We start from the raw sequence: 22,401 nt of genomic DNA, 5'->3' as shown, positions 1-22,401 counted from the left end.
TATCCTCTCCTCTGACTCCTCTACCCACTTCCCTTACACTCTTCCTCTGTCTCCATTCAGAAAATGGCAGGCTACCCTTGGACTTAGTGCTCCAGCTTACAACATTTTTGTAAATCCAAGCACTGGAGACTCGCTGCATGTCTACTGGGTTTCTTCTTGTTCATTATTTTCTTCTCCCAAAAGTTGGAGCATGGAAACGGAATGCAAAATTGTGCCTTTTTTTCCCTAGTATGACTCTGAAGTGACTTTAGGCTCTTCCTCGTGAATGCTGTCTGTTTCAGCAGTCTACTTCTGGATTGCTTGAGGAGTCACATGCTGATTTCTTAACCTGTGTTTCAACTGTACAATAGAACCTCTGCAACCCATTTTTGCTCTCCTGAGAAAAGACAAATTTTGAGTTGTATGTCTGCTTATCATTGAAAAATTAAAACAAATCTTTTTATTAAAATGTTTAATGAATGTTCTAGATACTACATCAGAACAAGGAAAATCAATCAGGTATAAAATGGGAAGGATTTGAGAAATTTATCACCAATTTCAAATGTCATATTTATATACAGAGAGAAATCCTAGAATTAGCACAAGTGATTACAACTTAAGTCTCTGGAAACAAGTATTCATGTACTAGATTCAACAATTAAATAATAAGATGATGAAATAGAAAAACTCTCCCAAGATTATATCTATAGTACTAAAATGTTGAAAAAATCTAGCAGTATTTCTTGTCAAGGCTAGGCAAATATTTAAAGGATAAGCAAATGCTATTGAAAAACAAAAGATTTGAATGTAAGGGGTGGTAGGTACAATAATTCATGAGCTGGAAGACTTATATCATGAATGTATGACTTTTACTCAATTTAATCTGATGCAATAGCAAAGATATAAGAGACAAACTGAAAACATATAGAAAATGTGAAAAAGATAATTGCAAGGATCATTAGTGAAAATATATTTATAAAAAATAACTATAATGAAACAGAAAGTCAGGAAATTAACACATGCACGAAATAGGTCATTTTCTACTTTTATATAATAGATGTATGAGAAAGCACTTGGTTTCACAAACAATCGATGGAAAACAAATTAACTCAGTGAGGACCTATAAATGTACATATTGGCAACATTTTACCAAATGTTAATGAGAATTAGCAATTTCATATTGTCCTAGTTGGAGTATAATATTGTGCTCTCCATAAAGCAATTTAGCAATGTCTTGCAAATCTGGAGAAAGCATGCTGTTTGATCCCTAAGTTCCTCTTCTACATGCTTACTTTATAATATCTCCTTGGAGGGGAGAAGGGGATGGGGAAGGAGATAATGAGGGATCAGGAAGTTTGTGTTGGGGAAGAACAGAGGAAAATAAAGAAAGAGATACCTTAATAGAAGGAACCATTATGGGCTTAACTACAAATCTGGCACTAGGGAAATCTCCAGGAATGTATAAGGATGAATCAACTAAGAATCTGAGCAATAGGGAGAGGCTACCTTAAATGACCTTCCCCTATAATGAGATTGATAACTACCTTAAATGCCATCCTAGAGCCTTCATCCATGAAGTGATGGAAGCAGAAGTAGAGGTTCATAGCTAAGCACTGACCTGAACTCCTGGAATCTAGTTGTAGGAAATGATGAGCTAAGGGGTCAAAATCAGGATGAGGAAACCTACAGAAACAGCTGACCTGAGCAAGTGGAGTTCACTGACCCCAGTCTGACACCTGGGGAATCTGCCTAAGACTGAACAAGGCACCCTGAACATGGTTGTCAGTTGAGGGTCTGGGTAGTCTATGGGGCCTCTGGCCATGGAACCATTTATCCCTAGTGCAAAAATGGGCTATGGGATCCCATCATGGAGGGATACTCTCTCAGCCTAAATACATGGGTGAGGGCCTCAGCCCTGCCCCAAATGATGTGATAGACTTTGATGCTCCCCCACGGGAGGCTTCACCCTCCCTGAGAAGTGGCTGGGTGTGGCATGGAGGGTTGGAAGGAATGGGAGGATAGGAGGGAGAGGGAACTTGGTTGGTAAGTAAAGTAAGATTGCTTTGAAGTAAAAATTAATCAAAAAGTCTCTTTAGTAAACAACAAATTTCCACAAAAGGTTACTTAATAAATGTTTATAAATTAAATTTTAGAAACAGTCTAAATGTCCAACAATAATGGAATATCAATATTTTTATCCAACACACTGTTAGAAATTATCAGTGGAACAGAATCTCACACATCAAAGTTATATGATATCATGGAGGTGGCAAGTCTGACCATTGTGGGCAGTATCATTCTCAGGCTAGGATCCTTGACTGCATAAGCAGAAATGAATGCAGAGACAAATAGTCGCACGCATACATGACACTTTGGGTTCTGCTTGTTAGGGTGATAGAACCAGCTGCATTGAGCTAAACATTATGCAATGGAACCAGGCCAAAAAAAAAAAAACAAAAAAACGTTACTGATGATCAAATCAGTTAACAAGAATGCAGTTCTTATCAGAATTAATAATAATAATATACCTTTAATGGATGAGAGTATATTGACCATGATAAGATCTGTAGTAGAATTGTTTATTTTATCTCATCCCTTCATCGAGTTTACTACTTTTCTAGGAACAAGGCCGATACAATGCAAATATATACTAATTCAAACCCCACAAATTAGTCTATCAACCAACCTCATTGTTTAATATGTCATCCAGAGGATGTTGGTCTTACAGATAATTATGGCATGCACATATAAATAAAAGGAAAACATAAAACTAAGACTATATGATCAGTTAAACTTCCTGAGAAGGCAGCTGTCAAATTCTGGGAAAAGAAAACATGAAATTTCTAGAAGCAAGGAACAGGATAAAGGAATTGAGAAATAGTTGCCAACACAGTGAGTGCAAAGCTGCAATGCTTTACTTTTTATTAATATATTTTAACTTTTTAAAATTAGTTTTTCTTATTTTACATATCAATCCCAGTTTCCTCTCCCTCCCATCTTCTCATGTCTCCCCAACCCCCCATCCCATTCCCACCCACTACCCAGGAAGACTGAGGCCTTCCAGGAGGGATCATCAAAATTTGTCAAGTCATTTGGGCTAGGGCCTAGTCCCTCCCTCTACTAAAGGAGTATCCCTTCATGGGGAATGTGCTCTCAAAGTTCTTTCGTGCACCAGTACACCAGGGATACATTCTGATTGCAGTGTCAGAGGTCCTGTAGACTTCCCAGGCCTCCTAACTGACACCCAGGTTCAGAGGGTCTGGGTCTGTCTTATGCTGGTTTTCCAGCTATCAGTTTGGGGTCTATGAGCTCCCCCTTGCTCAGGTCAACTGTCTCTGTTTGTCTCTGAAGCATGGTCTTGACGCCTTTGCTCATCACTCCGCCCTGTATACAACTGGAAATCCCGAAGTTATGCTCAGTGTTTAGCTGTGTGTGTCTGCTTTTGTTTCTATAGCTACAAGATGAGGGCTCTAGGATGGCATATAAGGTTATATTTATTTGTGTCTCCTGTTGGTCTGTAACAATTAAATATAATGACAAGTGTTTATCATTATATATGTCACTAGGAAGAGAACACACGTGTTCTACTTTGGATGCATGGTATGTACTTAGGAAGGGAAAATAACCTTTTTAGATTTTTTTCCTTACAACAGGTTTGTAAGATACATCATCATCCATTTTATACTTGTAGAAATCATAGCCCCAAGAGATAAAGTTGCTTGCCAAAAAGTTGTATAGTTTGTGTCAAGGCCTGGACTAGATGCCAATGCTCTTGACTCCCTAGACAATATATTACTCGGGAGACTGCCTTTATTGCTTCTCAGTAAAGATGACTCCTTCTGGAAAAGCAACAAATCTGCATACTATCCGAGATGCTAGACTTCTGCAATCTGTTTGGTTTTTCACGATTTTTCTGTGTTACACAGCTCTAAGTTAACTATACACCAGAGGAGGCGAGAGAGCAAAAATTGTCATTTGCAAAAGTTGGCATCAATCTACACTGTGGAACGAATTCTTTCTCAGTAAGTTGAGTTTGCCATAAAGAAGCAAGTTTGACACTGCTGCAATTCTGTAGCTCCCAGGGGAAATAATGAAAAATTTGATCAAAGATTACTGCTAGGATAACAGCAGACTCACAAATGAGTGCCATTTCAACAGGGCTGTGGGATCTTCTTTAATAAACAGTAAAGATCCTGCAACCTGAAATAGAATGGCTTTTAATATAAAAGCATAAGGGCAAATTGATCTAATGATGATGAAAATTTCACTCACATCTTACTATTGACATTTTTTATAAATCCCTAAAACTTACATATATAAATGCTTACTTTTTAGAGAGATCTAACTGAATTAAAGTGGTCTGTAGCTGAATTATCAGGTATTCTAAATTAATCAGTTTTTTTAAGAAAAAAGGTAAAACTGTTACTTTGAAAAATGACTAAAAATTTCTGTAAATAAAATACTCATGTTTTGATCATCCTATGGTACCAACCAATCCAACTCTTCATGATGTATCACTTCAAATAGACTAAAGGCTTTTTAAAGACAAGAATTCCTCATAGGCCCATCATTAGGAATAATGAGCTAATGCATGTAAAGTGATTACCAAGTCTCTGACATATGACAAATGATCAACAAATGGTGTTTCTATATTAATATTTTTATTCATTATAGTAAAGGCCAGGTATTTGTATGCAAGAAGATGGTAGCTTACACATATTGCTCTTTGAAATCTGATTTTCAGAGCAGAATATTTAAATTTGCTAGACATCCTTAGGCATGGATATGTGGGTATCAGAAAGTGATGCCTGTTCTGATTTTCAATTCTAACTCAAATTTAATTTATCAGGACTCTTTGTTTATGTGAAGAGCATACCAAGAGTATAATAAGCATCAAGTGCCCTTGATAATATACCATAATCATCAGTGAAAAACAACTTCCAATTTTATTAAGCTAGAAAATACAACATAGCATTGGAATTCATGGATTGAACACTGGCATTATGACTATTCATGCAGTGATTGCATGAGTCCATGGCCTGTGTTACTAACACCTGAATTGAAATCTTTGAGTTTAAGAAGGTACTTATACTTGAGTTGGGATAATAAACAAGTGACACTGGGCCTATTACCCAAATATTTTGTGGACCTTGGGCTTCATCAAACCTATAGTCTCTCCTGCACTTGTTGGGATACATGCTGAAATTTTACTCAGTCATTACTGTTAACTTTATTTTTATGTGAAAATGGCTCTGAGAAGAAAAACATCCACTAGGTTTAATGTTGGCAGTCAAAAAACGTGCTAGATTATGCCAGAAAATGGCTTTGTAAATGACTTTTGTCTTGTATTTATAGAATCATTAATGGTCTGAAAAGGGTCTGTTAAATTTTTCAGTTATACTTTACTGAATTTTATGAGGGAAATTATATGCTAGAGTGATATTTAAGTATGTGAGGAGCCAAGAAGTTCACAGAACCTTTCCCTTGTGAATGAAGAAGGTGGGCTCCCATCCCATTATGTAACTTTGGTAGAAACAATAGCATATTGCTCTTTGTGCAAAGTTCAAAATAAAATACTGCAAAACCATTTTATGTGCTATCTCTCATGTTAATCTGGTGACTGGGGGTTAGTAGTCTGGTTACAAACAATGAAATCACTATTAAAATTTCACAAAAAATATTAAAATTCATGTTATCGCTAACAAAAGTACAGGCCCTTATGATATTTTTACAAACAGATGTGTCTTTAATTTTCACTAAATAAATGTAAATTTATTTTTAATTATTGTAATATCATGCACCAGTTTCCTACTTAGTAGAAATTTTCTATTTCTACCTGATTTATATGAATGCTATTTATGTTTTGCATTGCTGCTGTTATAATCATTTTAGGAACATTTGTACCAGGCTTTAAAAAGAATTACTTTTTTAATATAAACAGTATCAATGCATGTTAATATATTTGTCTTTATTTTAGCAGCTAAAAAGTAAAAACACATTAAATTTGAAATGTTAGTGAGTTGATGTGTCTAGATACAGGGAAAAATTTAAAGAGCAGATATAAAGAATAAGACTATGTGGCATACAATTATAATACAGGGTGTTGCAGAAAAGTTAGGACATAGTATAGTTACATTCAGATATATTACAACATCCTCCAAAACCTGAAATATCAATGAGATTATTCTAAAGGCTAACCGCTACTTTTGGCTTTATGGTGATGGATGCTTTAGAACTGATAGAAAACTAAAAGGATAGGAAACTATTCTGCCACTCTATGACATTAGATAATCTTTACATCTGTCACTAGATCAATGCTGGAAAACATGATAATTTATTTCTCCCTTCAACAGCACCATCAAGCTTCCACTATGTGAAAAATCACTTCATTTGAATCCAAAGGAGAATGTGTCTTCAGTTTTTCACTCTGGGCTACTCACTTCCTTAAACTATTCCTACTAGCACTCTTCTGAAGAGACTGCCATGAAGACATGTAAGGGCAAGGAACAGTGAAAGGAAGAGGTTCAATATTCTGTATTTCTGCTGTGAGCAAGAACTAAACATTAACACTGATTTAATATATGTGCTTGTCAGGCTTTACCTCCATAACTTAAAAAAATTAATTATGTGCATGCAGGTTTTATATATGATATTTTACACATATTTACCTCTATTGAATTGGGTTTTTTTTTCATACAATATATTCTACTTGTGGTTTCCTCTCCACACCCACACCATTTGTATTTCTTAGAAAAAAAAAGACATCTAAAGAATAAGAAAAATCAAACCAAAAACTGCAATAGGACAGAATAAACAAAAGAAAATGAACCAATTGTAGATGCAGACACCCATACATTTGTGCATACAGGAATCCTATACAAACAAACAAACAAAAAAATGGAAGCTATAGAATACGCAAAGGACCTGTGAGGTTGGGGTGAAAATGCCCTGACAAGACAAAACATTTTGAGACAAGGAATTGCCAAAGATGCTATTGAAGTCATTTGATGTTGACCATCTGCTTCTAGGCATGGGGCCTGCCTTAAGTATGGTTTGTCCTTAAGTATGTGACTCTATTGGAGATAAATAATATTTCATTCCTGAGTGCTTATACATTAGATAGTGTCTGCTTTAGGGATGGGCGTTTGTATCTATTCTCCACATAACCATAGTTCATTAATTCATTAATTTATTTTATAAATGAACTTCAAATAGATTTAGTAAAATATCCCATTAACCTTTTAAAACTCCTGGTTTCAAGTATATGGGCTTTGATTTATAATTCTTTCCTCAGGAGAACAGGTTTTGTTTCTCATTGTTGACCCCTCTCTGAAAAATCAGATAACAGAGGTAGGTACTCCAATAAGTAATCCATGTCGGTTGATAATAATAACAAAAAAAACAAACAAATAGAATGACTCCAGCTTGACAATAATATGAGGTGTGTCCCTGCAGATGCACTATCATTGGGAAGAGGTATTGGCTTCTAGAAGTGCAGCATTTAATCTAAGCTATACACCTCCTTACTATATATCACGTACACATTCTGTAAGCCATACTGATAGTCTAAAACCTACAATACCATAACTTTCCTTTCCCTTATAAATCCTATCCTCTCTACCTGGTTTATTTTACTCAACATTAGTTCTCCCGTTCTACTGATATCACCACAAATGAGAAAACTGGATGAAGTTTTATCATTTTTACATTGGCTCATCCATATTTGTTTCACATTTACTTTCTAGCTTACTTAAGGAACATCAATAAGCTTTTATTTTAAGGAAGTTTAGTCACTAGCATACAATGTTCTCTGTGTAAAATACTTGATTGGACTACTCACTGAGATGTTTCAATGATGTCTGATAGTTTAGTATCCTTCCATTTTCCAGATTAAATCTAAAACCAATAAGGCTTTTCAGCCAGACCCATTCTCCTACCTTCTATATTAAGCTTTGCATATGTGGAAAGGTAGTCTGTGACTTGCTTTCATTATCTATAAAATTGGGGAGAGTAATGGTTCTAAGCATCATTGATACATAGGTATTAAATTGACTAATGCACAGTTTTATTAAAAATGAGAGGTATTGTGACAGGATTTAATGGATTGTCTGTCCCTAAGTCATGACACAGAGACTAATTATTAGTTATGAATGTTCGGCCTTAATTTGGCTTGTCACACTATCTCTTGTTTCTCTTCATCAGTGCTTTGCCTCATGGATTTTTTTACCTTTCTTTTATTTTGTATCTTATATTTTTCTGCTTCCTGGCTGGCTAACTTCCATTCTTTTTATGTCTATTGCTCCCCTGTCTAGCTATTGTCTGTTCAGGTTTTTGTTAGATCAAACAGGTACCTTAGGCAAGCCAGGTGAAGTAGCAACACATCTTTACATAGTTAAACAAGTGCAGAATAAACAAATGAAGCACATCTTTACATAAATAATTATTCCACAACAAATACAACAACATTTACATAGTTAAACAAATATTCTATTCCACAACATTGTATTTGGTTCATGAAGTAACTTTAACATAGTTCAGTTTGAGCTGAAATTTCCCAGGGCTACAAAAATACTTTGGAAAAAGTCAGATGTATTGATTCATCATAAGTAAACAATTAGTACATATTCTAATTACATCCTAATATTTATACGGGTAGGCGATAAACATAAAATAAAGAATATACATTGGATAAACTGTAATCTAACAGAATTTATTCATGTGCACAAAGTGTATTAATGAGAAATGTAGGTAGTCAGATGCCACTATCTAGTAGTCAATCAAAACAAAATTCCTACTGTGTAAATGCATAATAATTCCAGAATTAATGCAGTTTATGACACATACTGATATAATGAAACATTACTTTGATCCTAGCTTTCATCTTACATGCTACAGGAGACCATCTGTTTGGAGGGTATTTACGAAAATGTTGAGCATTTTCTTATTAAGCTTGCTCAGATTTAACACAATTCTTGGTAACTTCTATTTAATTTGTATAAAGGGTATTAAGTGTATTATCAGTGATTTAAAGTAATTTTAACTGTATTTCTCAAGATGCACCAAATAACAACATACCAGATTGTTACACCACTATCAAAGTTTAATTGATCTAATTTAGATCTCATCAAACTGTGCATTAAAAGTCTGTCTTTCTTTGACCAAATGATAGCAATCTTGTCACTTATTTTTATACAAGTCATTAGCACATCAAACCCTTCGAATATCAAAGGGTTGTGGGTTTTGAAAATAAACTGTCTTTTTCACTGGATCAACTACTAGATTAATTCCCAGTGTCCCAGTGTGTTTTGTACACAGCAGTAATTTTATGGTAACACTTAATCCTCTGGATCTCTCACTTTCACTGTACCCTTCTATATCATCTTTTCCATACCTAACTTGATATGTACAATCTTAAAATCTTTTCATAAGTAGAAGCTTCCAAGATATATAAACCTGGATTTCACATGTTACTGTGAGGGAGCTTTTCTGTAGAAAATGAACAGGATGCATTTACTATTTAGGAATATATATACATATATATATATATATATATATATATATATATATATATACAATTTCAAAAAAAATAATCCATGAATATGAGAGAGTACAAGGGCAGAGCATTGGAAGAATTGGGGACAAGAAAGGGAAGGAGAGAAATGATGTAATTATACTTTAATTTCAAACATTTAAAAAAGGAGAAAAAACAGAAGTCAATAAAAGTAAGGACCTTACAACCTCATGCAATGATGTTTATTTTTCTGCTTTATTTTTAGTCCCAGTTATACACAGCCTTTACAAGCTGAAAAGTGCATTTCTTGCAAAAACATATTTATAAGCCTGGGGTAGGCAACTCTTGTCAGTTTTAGTATTTTAAAACATCACTAAATATATGTCATGTTATTAACTCTCCTAATTAATAGAGTGCATACTGATGAATAAGATTCTATTTGGACCCAGTATATCAGTGCCCATAGTTCTGTTTGTATTCACTGGGTACATCCATTTTGCCATATGCAATAACCTTCCTGTGGATCTTACATATCTGATCTGAAGGGAAAAATTGATACTATTCATCATTTGGAGTTTTGCAATAAAATTTAGGCTCATGACCTCAGTAAACTGGTTTTCGCCAGATATTGCTATTTGTTTTCAGAAAGTAATCTTCTGCTATTGGGACAATCTGACCTACAATTCATTCTGCTTTCTATTAAAGGACACTTTACATTGATACTGTTTTAATATCAATCTTGGAGTCATTAAACACAAATTATCTATAACAAAAGCACCCCACCGCATCTTCATACTCAGCCATACTTCAGAGATTCTCTTAGAAGTGGTACAATGGTCAGAGGGCTTTGTTTCAGACCAGCTCTGCCACCTATACCTTTGCATTATTTTCTTGTAGTCACCAGCTCACTATTTGGCATTGCATGCAGTATTATAACAGCCATGTTAACCAGACTATTTCCAGAACAGAACAAATTCTGGTAAATTTTAAAAAACATACAAATGTAACTATTCGGAATCATAAAATTGGGTTTCTGTTCACATGTTTTTTTTTTGTTGTTGTTTTGTTTTTGTTATTTACAAAATAGCTCTGAGACTATGTCTTCAAAGTCCATAGAACCTCTGAGCTTTCACAGAACCAATGAGTAACGACTATGAGCCTTAATGTTCTCCCATTCCCACTGAACTTTCATGTGAAATATCATTTAAAGAAAGGACTTTGAAACAAACAAAATAATCCAACTTTAATTTAAAAATGGAGATGACCTTAAAGATCCTTTTTAACTTTACAGCCTAAGCTGTAACATTTTACATTCTCTGAAGCTTCTAAGCAATACATTTGAATATGTTTGCTTTAGACACCAGCATTGTGTTTTATTCTTGTGTCTTTTTTTGTCTAATACATAAAGCAAGATAAGATTGGAGAAGGGCCCCTTAGAAATAGGACTTGTGCCACATTTTGAATGATACTATGCATAAGATTATATATTCTCTTTGCAAAGTGATGGTGAAAATAAGTAACTAGAGCATAGATGAACAGTAAGGAAGATGAAGAGGAGAGAAACTAGAATAACATACCAGAAGAGGGCATAACAACAAGAGTAAATGCCACATAGCTTATGTAACATAACAGGTAAAGCAGAATATGTATGACTTAATTACTTTTAAAGATTATATTATTATTTTACTTTTCACTGGATAATAAAACCTCTCAACTCTGGATATAGCTTATGGTTTAGTTAGTAGGTGCTTTTTAATTCAACAACTTTAAGCATGATTTGAACAGTCTTAGGAAATAAACACTACCTGAGATCTGCAACTGATCATTAATTTTGCTTCATGAAATTTAAATTTAAAAGCAACACTATACCTTGAAGTGACTGCAAGAAATTAGCAGGGCTAATACTTGCTGTTTGCATTGAGTTTATGAAGAGCAGTTAAGGAGGTAACTTTGGTACTTGTGCTCTATTTTTCCTTCCTTCTTAATTTCCTTATCCTATCCATTGTTTATCCTTGCAGGTGACTAGCAGGACTATCCATAATATGAAAATCATATTTGTTCCTTTCTCTAATTCTTAAGCAAAATCCAAATTATCTTCAATTTTAATCCCATTTTAAAGCAATAAACAAACAATAAACATACTAATAAGTAAAAACCCAAAAGATAAATAATCAGAGAAAATGTGTCAGTGGAAGTAACTTTATATCAGAATGATATTTTATGGCAACAATGCCTTAGGTTTAAAGGAATAAGTTAGATACTGTGACTGCTGAGTTATCTGGGGAGCATACTAAAAATAAGAGCAAGGGCATTGAGATGAAGCTCTTAGAATACATTAGATGCTAAGTGAGCCTAATAAATGCATTTAACATTAGTGGAAGACAGACAATAAGTAATAATGTTCAAAACCTTATTAGATACTGAAATAAATGGATAGATCTTAATAGATGTCAAAAGTCAGATCAAGCTTAGAATTAAACAAGTGGTTGATGAGAACACTGGGTAAGTTAGAAAATTTGCCAGTAACAAAAGACTCCTCTGGGTAGAAAATTAACATCTTCCTTGAAGTTTGACCCATAAATATGAGATACGTATCTATGAAATGTTGTATGTCTTAAAATGTCCCCATCATGATCTGAACATGTTGGAGAAATCTGTATAGACAGATGAACCAAGCTTGTGGAAACTCATGAACTCTAGACCAATAGCTGTGAAGACTCCATAGGAACGAACTAGTTCCTCCATATGTAGGAGACAGGGTGAAGTTTGGACTATCTCAGGGACACCTGGCAGTAAGACCATGATACAAACCTAGTACATGAGCTAGCTTGTTGGAGTCCATTCCTTCGGGTGAAATTTTGTGCTCAGTGGTAGCAGGATCACAATATAATTCTGGTCATGAGCTAGCTTGTAGCTCCATGGTGGGATGCCATGCTCAGTCATAATGCATGGGAGAAAGGCTTGGCCCTGCCCTAACCTATTGTGTTAGACTATGTTGACTCCTCATGGTAGGCCTTAGCCTTGAGGAGGAGTGGACTGGGGGTGGGCTATGTGGAAGTTAAGAGGGATGGGAAGGAGAACTGTGGTTGGAATGTAAAATATATATTAAAATAATGAAAGTATAAAATCATAGTGTTCTGTGGAATCTTAAATAAAACTAAGTCAAAATAAAAATGTGTCTATTTAGCAAAAGCACTACTCATCAATGACCATATAGATTTATGGTTGACAGATACTGTCAGTCTAGGAAACATTATCTTTCTATTAAAATCAAGTGCTATGCTTGTGTTTGTGTTCTTCCAAGAATGGCAAATGAATTGTATGTGAGAATAACACTCTAATATTCTGTCAAATACTGCATTCTAATACACATTTTCAAGTTTTTGAAAGACATGATTGTCTTTTATAGTTTTAACACTGATAATGTCCCATTAGTGGTCCACTTACTAATAATTATTTCTTTACTTACTTTATGAAACATACCTAATTAATAATATCTTACAAAATCTCACAGCTAGAGTAGGGCTCTGTTTTTAATAAAATATGTTAATCCCTATTAACCTATGGGGAAGTTGGCAGCATGCTTATGCGTTCCTACATTTTATTTCTCCTATATGTCATACAACTGTAGCTACAGCTCATATGCATTAAGTAGTATGGGAAGTATGAAATCTGCCTTTGTGGTTCAGAAAAGCTGCATCATAGTCTGCAGCTTATGCATATTTTTTTTCACAAGTGAAGGTGGAAAATAATCTGTTCTCAATGATCAAGGCAGTGAATTGTCATCACTTAGTGTCAGATCCTCCAAAAGGAAACAAAACAAAACATCAAATTCTTCATGTATTGCGAGAGTTTCAAGCACCATCAGTGACTCATTAAGATAAAACAAACAAAATTCATTAATTAATTTCAATTAAAAGACCCCCTATGTATGTACTGGTGAACTGTTTCTTGTTTACCAAACACTAAAGCATATGCTGGCAGTTTAGAATCTGGAAGAAGCAAACCTATCAGTTCCCTTCCTGGCACTCCTTAGAGTAGGAACTACTTGAGAAAAAGCAGAATATTCAAAAACAGCATTCAAATACAAAATAGAGTTAGGAGAAAAAGAAGGGGAGAAGAGGAGGGGTGAGGAGAACATGAGGGAGGATTGAGTCAGAAGATGAATAGACAAGAGCAAGAAAAGAGATACCATAATAGAAGGAGCCATTATAGTTTTAAAGAGGAACCTGACACTAGAGAAATGTCCACAGACCTACAAGGATGACTCCAACTAACATTCTGAGCAAAAGCGGAGAGGCTACCTTACCCTTCCCTGATAATGAGATTGATCCTAGAGCCTTCTTCTAGTAGTTGATGGAAACAGAAGCAGACACCCACAGCTAAAGACTGAGCCATACTCTAGGAACCCAGTTGCAGAGAAGGAGGAGTGATAACAAAAGGGGTCAAGACCAGGCTACAGAAACCCACAGAGACGGCTGACCTGAATAAGGGGGAGCTCATGGACCTCAGACTGATAGATGGGAAACAAGTATTGGACCTACCCAGACCCCCAGTTATAAGGCCTGGATAGTCTAAGGGACCTCTGACAGTGGAACCAGGATCATTCCCTTAAGCAAGAAAGGACTTTTGGAACACATTACCCATGGAGGGATACTCCCTTAACCTAGAGACAGGAGGGAGGACCTAGACCCTACTTCAAATGACTTGACAGATTTTGATGATCCCTCCTGAAAGGCCTCACCTATCCACCTACCCTCGGGAGTGAGTGGGGAATGGGCTGGGAGGGGGAATCCAGGAGCATGGAAGGTTGGGAGGGAGAGGAACCTGGGATTGTTATGTAAAATAAGAAAAATACATAAAATCAAAAAAAGAAATTTAAAAATTTCTGATCAAATTCCAGTGATATAAACATGAGAAGTGGTCCAGGATGTTAGAAGATGTTTCCTCTTTTCACAAAAGAATTAAGGAATGAAAAGAATAGATGTAAAAGCTTTATATTATTAAGCTGCTTTATTTTGTCAATATGAATGAATTTTAAAAGTGCTCAAGGTTGCTTAAGTATTAACATGAAGAAATCAATTTTCCTACACCACTGAAAAGTCCAGCAAATAAATCCACTTGGATACACTTTACAATGTTTCCTCTAATAATATCTTCTCAGTTAATTTATACTACCATATATCTTAGATATGTTGATAAAACCTGATTAATTTGGCTGTTCACATATATTTCAATAAGAAGGAAATATGCTATTAATTGATGCCTAGCCTATGACTGTCAATCACCATAAAATTCTCAGTTGTCCTTAGCTATGTGCTTGCTAAACCTACATCTCATGAGAAGCAAGGTTGGAGTTCAAGCCTCAAATAGACCAGTTATCTTTTCCCTGATTCCTTGCCCTCATTGTGTACTGATCTATCATATGGTCACTGAGTTCAATAATCTTTTGTCTGATCCATGAAAAGCAAGGGAAGCCTAACAACTAGATATAAAAACCTATACATCAAGACACAAAAGAAGTGTCAACATTATCTGCTTTGTTTTTTATTTAAATGTTTTTATTTTATATTTTTCTTATTTTGTATGTCTATCCTAGTTCCCTCTTCCTCCCATCTTTCCAGGCCCCCCGGATACCCCCATCCCATCCCATTCCCCATCCATTATCCAGGGTAAATGAGGCCTTCCAGGAGGGATCTTAAAAATCTGTCAATTCATTTAGTTGGGCCTAGAAGAGACCTACTTCGCTGAGTATGGCTAAGTGTGGGCATCACTAAATCACACTTAAACCCTTCCACTCTCTCAGTAAACTAACTTCCATAATAGCAAGACAAAGATATATAGAGAGGTGAAGATAAACAAATGAACAGTTGTGCCTATGTGTGGGGGTGTGTGTGTGTCTGTGTGTGTGTGTACCAATATAATCTAATAAAAAAGAACCTAATTAAATAAATAAAGAAGGCTTATCAATTCCCATGTCATTTCATATAAATTCTGTGAAAGGAGGTATTCAAATGTATGGGAACAATTCAGGTTTGTATATTGTTTAAAGTAGTAATGATCTATCTCTCTTGGCCTTTTCTCATAGATAAATATTTATTATATTTATATAATTCTGCTTGTAAGGGCACACAAAATGACTTTGATCAAATAAGGTTTAAAATTGTATGTTACAGGAAGATGCTTGTAGAAATAGCTCTCAAAGACATTTTAAAATAAGCATTAGCAAATCTGAATAATTAAGAAGTTTAAGCATCTACTGTGCATTGTAAACAGCCAGCACAACATGGCTGTTAAAGGTTTATATAGTAATAAAAATATCCATATTGTTTCTCATTTTTATCTCAGAATTGATCATTTGCAGGTAACTATTATAAGAAATATTCGTTAGAATTTATTATCAGACTGTGAGTGTTCACTGTAAATCATTTTAAAAGACCTCAACTGCTTTTATTACTCCATATTTAAAAATAAATCATCAAAATTTTATGGAAATATGATGCTGCCCAATATCTGACCATGTTTAATGAGAAAGCACTAATTCACAATTCAAATAATGTAACACTCACAAGCATATTTCAGAAATTAGTGCTAATTAAAACTGAAGGACATTATGTGCACGTTGAATGAGTGGCATCACAGAAAACAGCTCCTAGAAAGAGTTTTTCCACTCCTAATTTTTAATTAGCCATTAATACAAATGAAATTACTCTCTATCCCTCCCTCCCTCTCTCTCTTCTCTCTCTCTCTCTCTCGTAACTTGCTGGCTGCATAGTGAAGTACAGTCAGTTTCATTAATTCAAAGGTGACTTTCTAAATCCAACTCCAATTCAGAAGCTCACTTTTATGTTTTCCTTATACTTAATGAGGATTTTAAACTCCACCTTTTAATTTTTAGGTTAATTGTAACCCAGGGGACACTAGTTACCTTTTGACACTTCCCCAAATTACTTGTTAAGTGGAAGACACAGACTCAAACTGAAGTTAAGAGGGTCAGGAGAAAAAGCAGTAGCTTCAGGACAAGGAGGATAGGAAAGGTTTCTGGCAAAGCCACTTAGCGAAACAATTTAGCTAGAGGGCATTATGTCAATTTTAAGGCCCCAGAAGTGTTCCTGACAGGCTTTTTTCCCCAACTTTCCCAGAAGTGAAACATCCTTTTTACATTTTGAGTATACTTATCTCTTCATTGAAACAGAACAGGAGACTCCAAAGCAGGAAAAATCACAATCTAGAACGTTTCTTAGCCTTTTAGTTGTATCCAGACATGATAAGTTTCCAAGGCATCTCTTAAGAAGTCTGTCTTGCAGTTCTTCCATTCTGTACATGCCAAGAGTTTGAAGAAAGAATGCAGTAATCCAAGTGATGATAGGCAGCAGTACTATGCTACCATGAGAACTCAGACAGATTCCAGGTGCCTTAAGGATTGTGGAAGACAAGGGAGGAGAGAGATGATAACTGAAGTCTACAAAGTGTTTTCTAAACAATTTTACTAAGTTATAGTTCATATACTATTTATTCATCTAAGGTTGGGATTATTTTGCTGATGATTAAAATGCTCTGAAACCGTGGAGATATTTTCCTAGCCATGAATACACTACAACCACTGAATGTATGGTTCATTGATATTAATGATTGTATGGTGTGATGATTATAGCTACAAAACTGCCATGAAAATACAGAAAGAGGTAAGCTGACTTCTGGATTGCTATGAGGCTTTTTGAATTTTCACCCCTGGTACCTTGGATAATGCTTTTTTATTCTCTCTCTCCTTCTTCTCTTTCTCCTCCTTCTCCTCCTCCTCCTCCTTCTTCTCCTTTTCCTTCTTCTTGTTCTCCTTCTTTTTTTCTTCTTCATCTTTTTCGTCTCCTCCTCCTCCTCGTACTACTTCATTTCTTTTTCAAATTGAGACAGACATTCACCTGCCTCTGCATCCGGAGTACTATGACTAAAGGCAGGAGGATCTCTGTGAGTTTTTTTCAGTGACCCCACCATTGATCATTTTTGGAAGCAATGTGAAAATGTTTTCAATGTCTCTAAACCTTACTATCTTTGTTTTTCTTCTCTTATTGTAGCCATATTAGTGAATGTAGCGTGGCTTCTCTTTGTTTCCATTTTCCTTTCCTTGATGGTTGATGATATTTATATCATTTGCTTACTACATATTTATATTCTTGCTTTAGAGAACTTTTACTCCTTTTATCTTATTTAATTTTTCATTATTGATTTATAATCACTATTCTTATACACACAATTCTTATACAGTTTGCTAATATTTTCACTTATTCTATGGGTTGTTACTACTTTCTTGTCTAACTGCTTTCCCTTCTCCATTTATTATTAATTAGAGAAAGCAAAAACAAATTCTCATTAGAAGTATCAATGTAATGACACTCTTATTCATATTTCCCAGTCTCTTCTCAGTGTCTCTAATGCAGACAGCACAACAGATTATTCCAGAATGTGACAGCTGGAGAGGTACAAAATCTTAAAAGTGACAGCAGAAACAGCACCAAATGTCAGCTAGAAAACAAGATCTCAGGGGATTTCTAATGTGCTGTTGAAAATAACCAATGAAACTAATAAACCATGCTTAGAGAGATGAACAAAAATCATAGGAAGGCTGGAAAGCTCAAATAAATAAGGTCAAACAGTGATTGTACCAAATGGCTCTTCAAATGGTTGGTTTTTGCAACACTTTCCTTTTTAATCATTCCATAAATTAAAAGAAATGTAGAAAACAACACCATATAATTAAAGTGGAATGCTGTCCTTTTCAATTAACGAAGTAATTGGATGCAGTGAAGAAATTTAATGCATTTGATTTTAACTGAAGACACTCATCCTTGGAGGAGACAAGTCCACATCACTGAAACATTTCATTCACTCTTACAGGAGCAGACAGAACTCCCCACACAGTACTGCACAATTAAAAAGGTAATTAAGTAAAATGACTCTTTCCATTTTAACATTTCATATTTTGAGAAGTTCCTACAGGAGTACAGTGAAACAGTTCTAAACAATGTGCAAAGAACATCTTGTGCATTCATCATATGAGGGTTGGTAATATTACACTATTTTCTAAATTGCTCCACTCTAATGGAAATAAAGCAGATAATATAGACTCCTTTGTTGACCAGCTCACGTACTCTTTGAGACAGAATTTCTTTACGTAAGTCAGGTCATCCTGGAACTTGCAAGTCTTTCATCCTCCTGAGTGCTGTGCTTACAGGCATGCATCACCACACCTGGCTTCTTAGTACATTTAAAAGGACAAATGTTTCAGGCTTTGCCAGAAACAAACAAACAAAACAAAACAAAATTAGAAACAGAGAAATGCTTATTCCCTCAAGCAAATACTTTTAAAGTGGCATGATTTTTGTTAATGCTTTTTTTTTTTGCATTCTTGTGTTTTGGTGTTTGATTGACAGAACTGTGCATATTCAAAGTATTTGTGTAATGATACTAATGTAAACATTGTGAGAGGATAATTAATATCAAGATAATTCACACGTCCAAGACTTGACCTGGTTATCTATGTTAAGCTGAAATTTTAAGGTAGTCATTTTACAGGATTTCTAAGAAAGACTACTTGTCGAAATGACAGTATGTTACTATGAAAATATTAGAGAATGACGCATCAACCTTTACTCTGGCCTAGTTCTTCCATTCTTTGTGAAGACGCTTGGGAAACACTTTTATACCAACTGATTAGGTTTTCTGAGATGTTTCAATTTCCTCCTCTTCACTTTGCTGTCAGATCTTTAAAACTAGAAAAAGGGGATAAATACTTTAAAAAGTACATTGAGTTAATATACTTGCAGCAATTTCTGAATTTGTGGTGAAGAACTGATTGGATGAAAAACTGAATCCTCCCACTCCCCCACTGCAGTTTCAAGTTTCCAATCTTTGGGCTACTATGTAAAAGGAACGGAGAACCAGTGACACTGGCTGTAAGTGCAATATGTCTTTTGTCTAGCCTTCAATTTTAACTCTACAACTCTTTGTTTCAATCACAGGGACTCTTTTGTTGCTTGGTGCATATGCTTGAGTTCTATAAAATATTATGTTTTTGGAAATATGTCCAATATTTAAGTGGTCCTTTCTTAGTGCTGAGCACTGCGTATATCAAATAATGCCATCTTTACAAAAAAGTGGTCTTAACGGACATCAATATGAGTCCCATTTCATCATACGAGAGATTTGAGGCTGAGAGAGGTATAGAAATAAATCCAATTTCTCAAGGCTCGTAAATAAAGGTAGAATTCAACACTGCCATACATGCTTTAAATACTAAAATACATTACTACTTCAATTTAGAAGCTTCCTGTTACTTCAAAAGTAAAAAGTTAAAGTTGGGAATGGCAGTAAATTATATGGTCTCTTGGATTTAAAATGTTCATAGTTCTTCTGTGAGGTGTCCAAATTGCTATCAGTTCAATTGTAGTATACAACAAAACTCAACAAAACTCCAATATTACCAGTAGCTACACTCCTACTCAGAAAAGATTTTTTAAATATTGTAAGAAACTCACTTATTAGATACTCCAAATTTGTAATTATGTTGAAAATATACTTATGTTTTGCTTATTTTATTCCATTGGTGTCTTGACCAGTAGAAGAAATATAAGACATGTTGGGTTGAGTCCGGTTTTCAAAGATTATGTCTCATGATGAAGACACCATTTAAGAAATGTCACATAATACTGTCCTGAAATTATCCTCAAGCCACAGGATATCAATCAGTTAAATGTGACTTTTGATTTAATTGTAGTGTTTTAACTCTTCACTTGTCTCCAAATCTCTATCTGGCTATGTTTTCTCAATATTCACTGTTGTCAAGTTTCCCTGTAATTAGGAACACCTAGTTGACTTTTACTGGTACACTCCTCTGTTCATTGGATAATAAATTCACAGTCTGGGCAACATCCACATATTGAACTTAGTATTTCCCAGTATCCAGGCTATGTTGCAACCTATAATGACAAAGAAAAGGATCCACCCACTGAAGTAAGTCTGATTTCTCTCATATTTCAAATTGTAGCCTTGATTTTGGATCACAACTCCATTTTAAATATTCTATACCCGTATTTATTGGAACTAATGATTCCAGAAATTTCAGAAATACAAAATCTTTAAATTCATTTGAGTATCATCTGTATGATGGTTGATATATTAGGTATCCCACTTAAATATTTCTTTATCACAATATGCTTATTTCTATTACTGATCAATCATGGAGTTCACTTGTTCACTTATGTTTTCCGTAACAGATGGACATAAGTAGTATAGTAATGCTCAATATTGTAATACTCAATAATGTTTGAAATAATTAACTCTATATTTCTGTATGCTTTCCTAATACATCAACTTCAATGGCCACATTTTTAATGTTTTTCATTGGTAAAAGTTTTGTTAGTGGTACACTCTACCAGGACAGTAAGAAATTTTATAGAATCTCCTGCCATTCTAATATAGTGGTGCCTCTGTTGTGGCATCAATTGCTTATTTGGAGATATCAAGATATTCTGCATTAGAAGTAAAATTGTACTCTTTTGAGAATCTGTTGATTTCTTTGTATATGTCACTCTTGTCCTTCCTGCACCTTTCAATGTCATTTCACTTACTATGGGACATTTTCCCTGATCTTCAGACTAGATTTAAGGTCCCTGGTGAATTTTCTTGTAGCACTTCATCATGCTACTATTTTAATTTTATAGCTCTGTCTCCTCTGTCTCTTCAAGTTCTATAAAGGAAGATACTAGGTTTGTCAGTTTCATTGGTACAATCTTATTCCTTTATGTTCTTAATGATATATAGTAAGCACTTTTAAATAGGTCTGTGTGTGTGTGAGTGCGCACGCACTTGCATGCACATGTGTGTGTATGTATGTGGTGTGTATAAATGCATACATTTATATGTGAGTGGCAAAGTATTTGAAGGACCAAGTCTGATGTTAGGTGCCTACTTCTATTGTTCTTTGCCTTAGATTTTGAGACAAATATCTCTGGTCTCATTGAATCTGGAGGTTACCAATTTGGCAAGAATAGCTGGCCAGAGCAGTCCAGGAATTCTGTTTGTGCCTTTGTAGCACTGGATTCCAGGCACATGTCATCATGCAGAGGTACTAAATGTAGATTCTCTTGCATATACAAGCATTTGACGGACAGAACTTTATCCCCATCTATTTAGAAATTCTTCTTAAATTAATGAGTAATAGGTACCTGTTCCATTTTCTTTGTTACTATTTCTAATAATCATCAAATGTGTATACACCTTTCTATATATAACCCAATGTTCTGTTAGGATTGTGGAAAGAGGGAATATTAGTTGACTTAGTAACTATATAGTAGCTGGCATATGATAGGCATGCTTCTTAAAATACACATATGCTGTCCAAGCAGTCTTTACAAAATGCTAAGCAAGTAAAATTACCCACTAGACCTTTAATTGGTGATAAAAGACCAAATTTAGAGCTAATACTCAGTTAAGCAAAAATGTGATTAAGTTGAAACTTTAGCCCCAAGACAAATATTATCTTTCATTTGAGAGATACATTTAGCTGTGTATCAGAATATCATTAAGTCAGAGACTTCCAGATGTTTAGTTAGGGTTTTAAAAATCTAAAAATGGCTAATCAATTTAGATTTTTCCAAATAACTCAATATTTAACCATTGATTAGAGACAATGTTAAACAAACAACTTGAAGGGCAAAGGAAAGCACTAAAAATAAGTTTCTTCCAGAAATCTGGTAAGTATTCTTGTTTCTTTATTCAATGTTAGCTTTTGATGTCTTAAAGTGAGTCCAATTTTAAGACCAGATTGACAGGGAAGATATCAGAGAATGGAAAGGAGACACATGGAGGAGGGGAGGGCACAATTTTTCTGTACACTGCCTTTCTTGATATGACCC

General features: G+C 34.8%; 1 protein-coding gene across 1 annotated transcript in view; it reads right to left on the bottom strand.

Annotated features, from left to right (window-relative positions):
* The window catches only part of LOC127217970 (teneurin-1-like), a 593,057-nt gene that overhangs the window by 442,412 nt on the left and 128,244 nt on the right, over positions 1-22,401 (bottom strand). The window lies entirely within an intron of this gene.

This window comes from Phodopus roborovskii, unplaced genomic scaffold (assembly GCF_943737965.1).
Source record: "Phodopus roborovskii unplaced genomic scaffold, PHOROB, whole genome shotgun sequence".
In the NCBI taxonomy this organism is placed as follows: Eukaryota; Metazoa; Chordata; class Mammalia; order Rodentia; family Cricetidae; genus Phodopus; species Phodopus roborovskii.
This window is presented reverse-complemented; position numbering and strand designations above follow the sequence as displayed.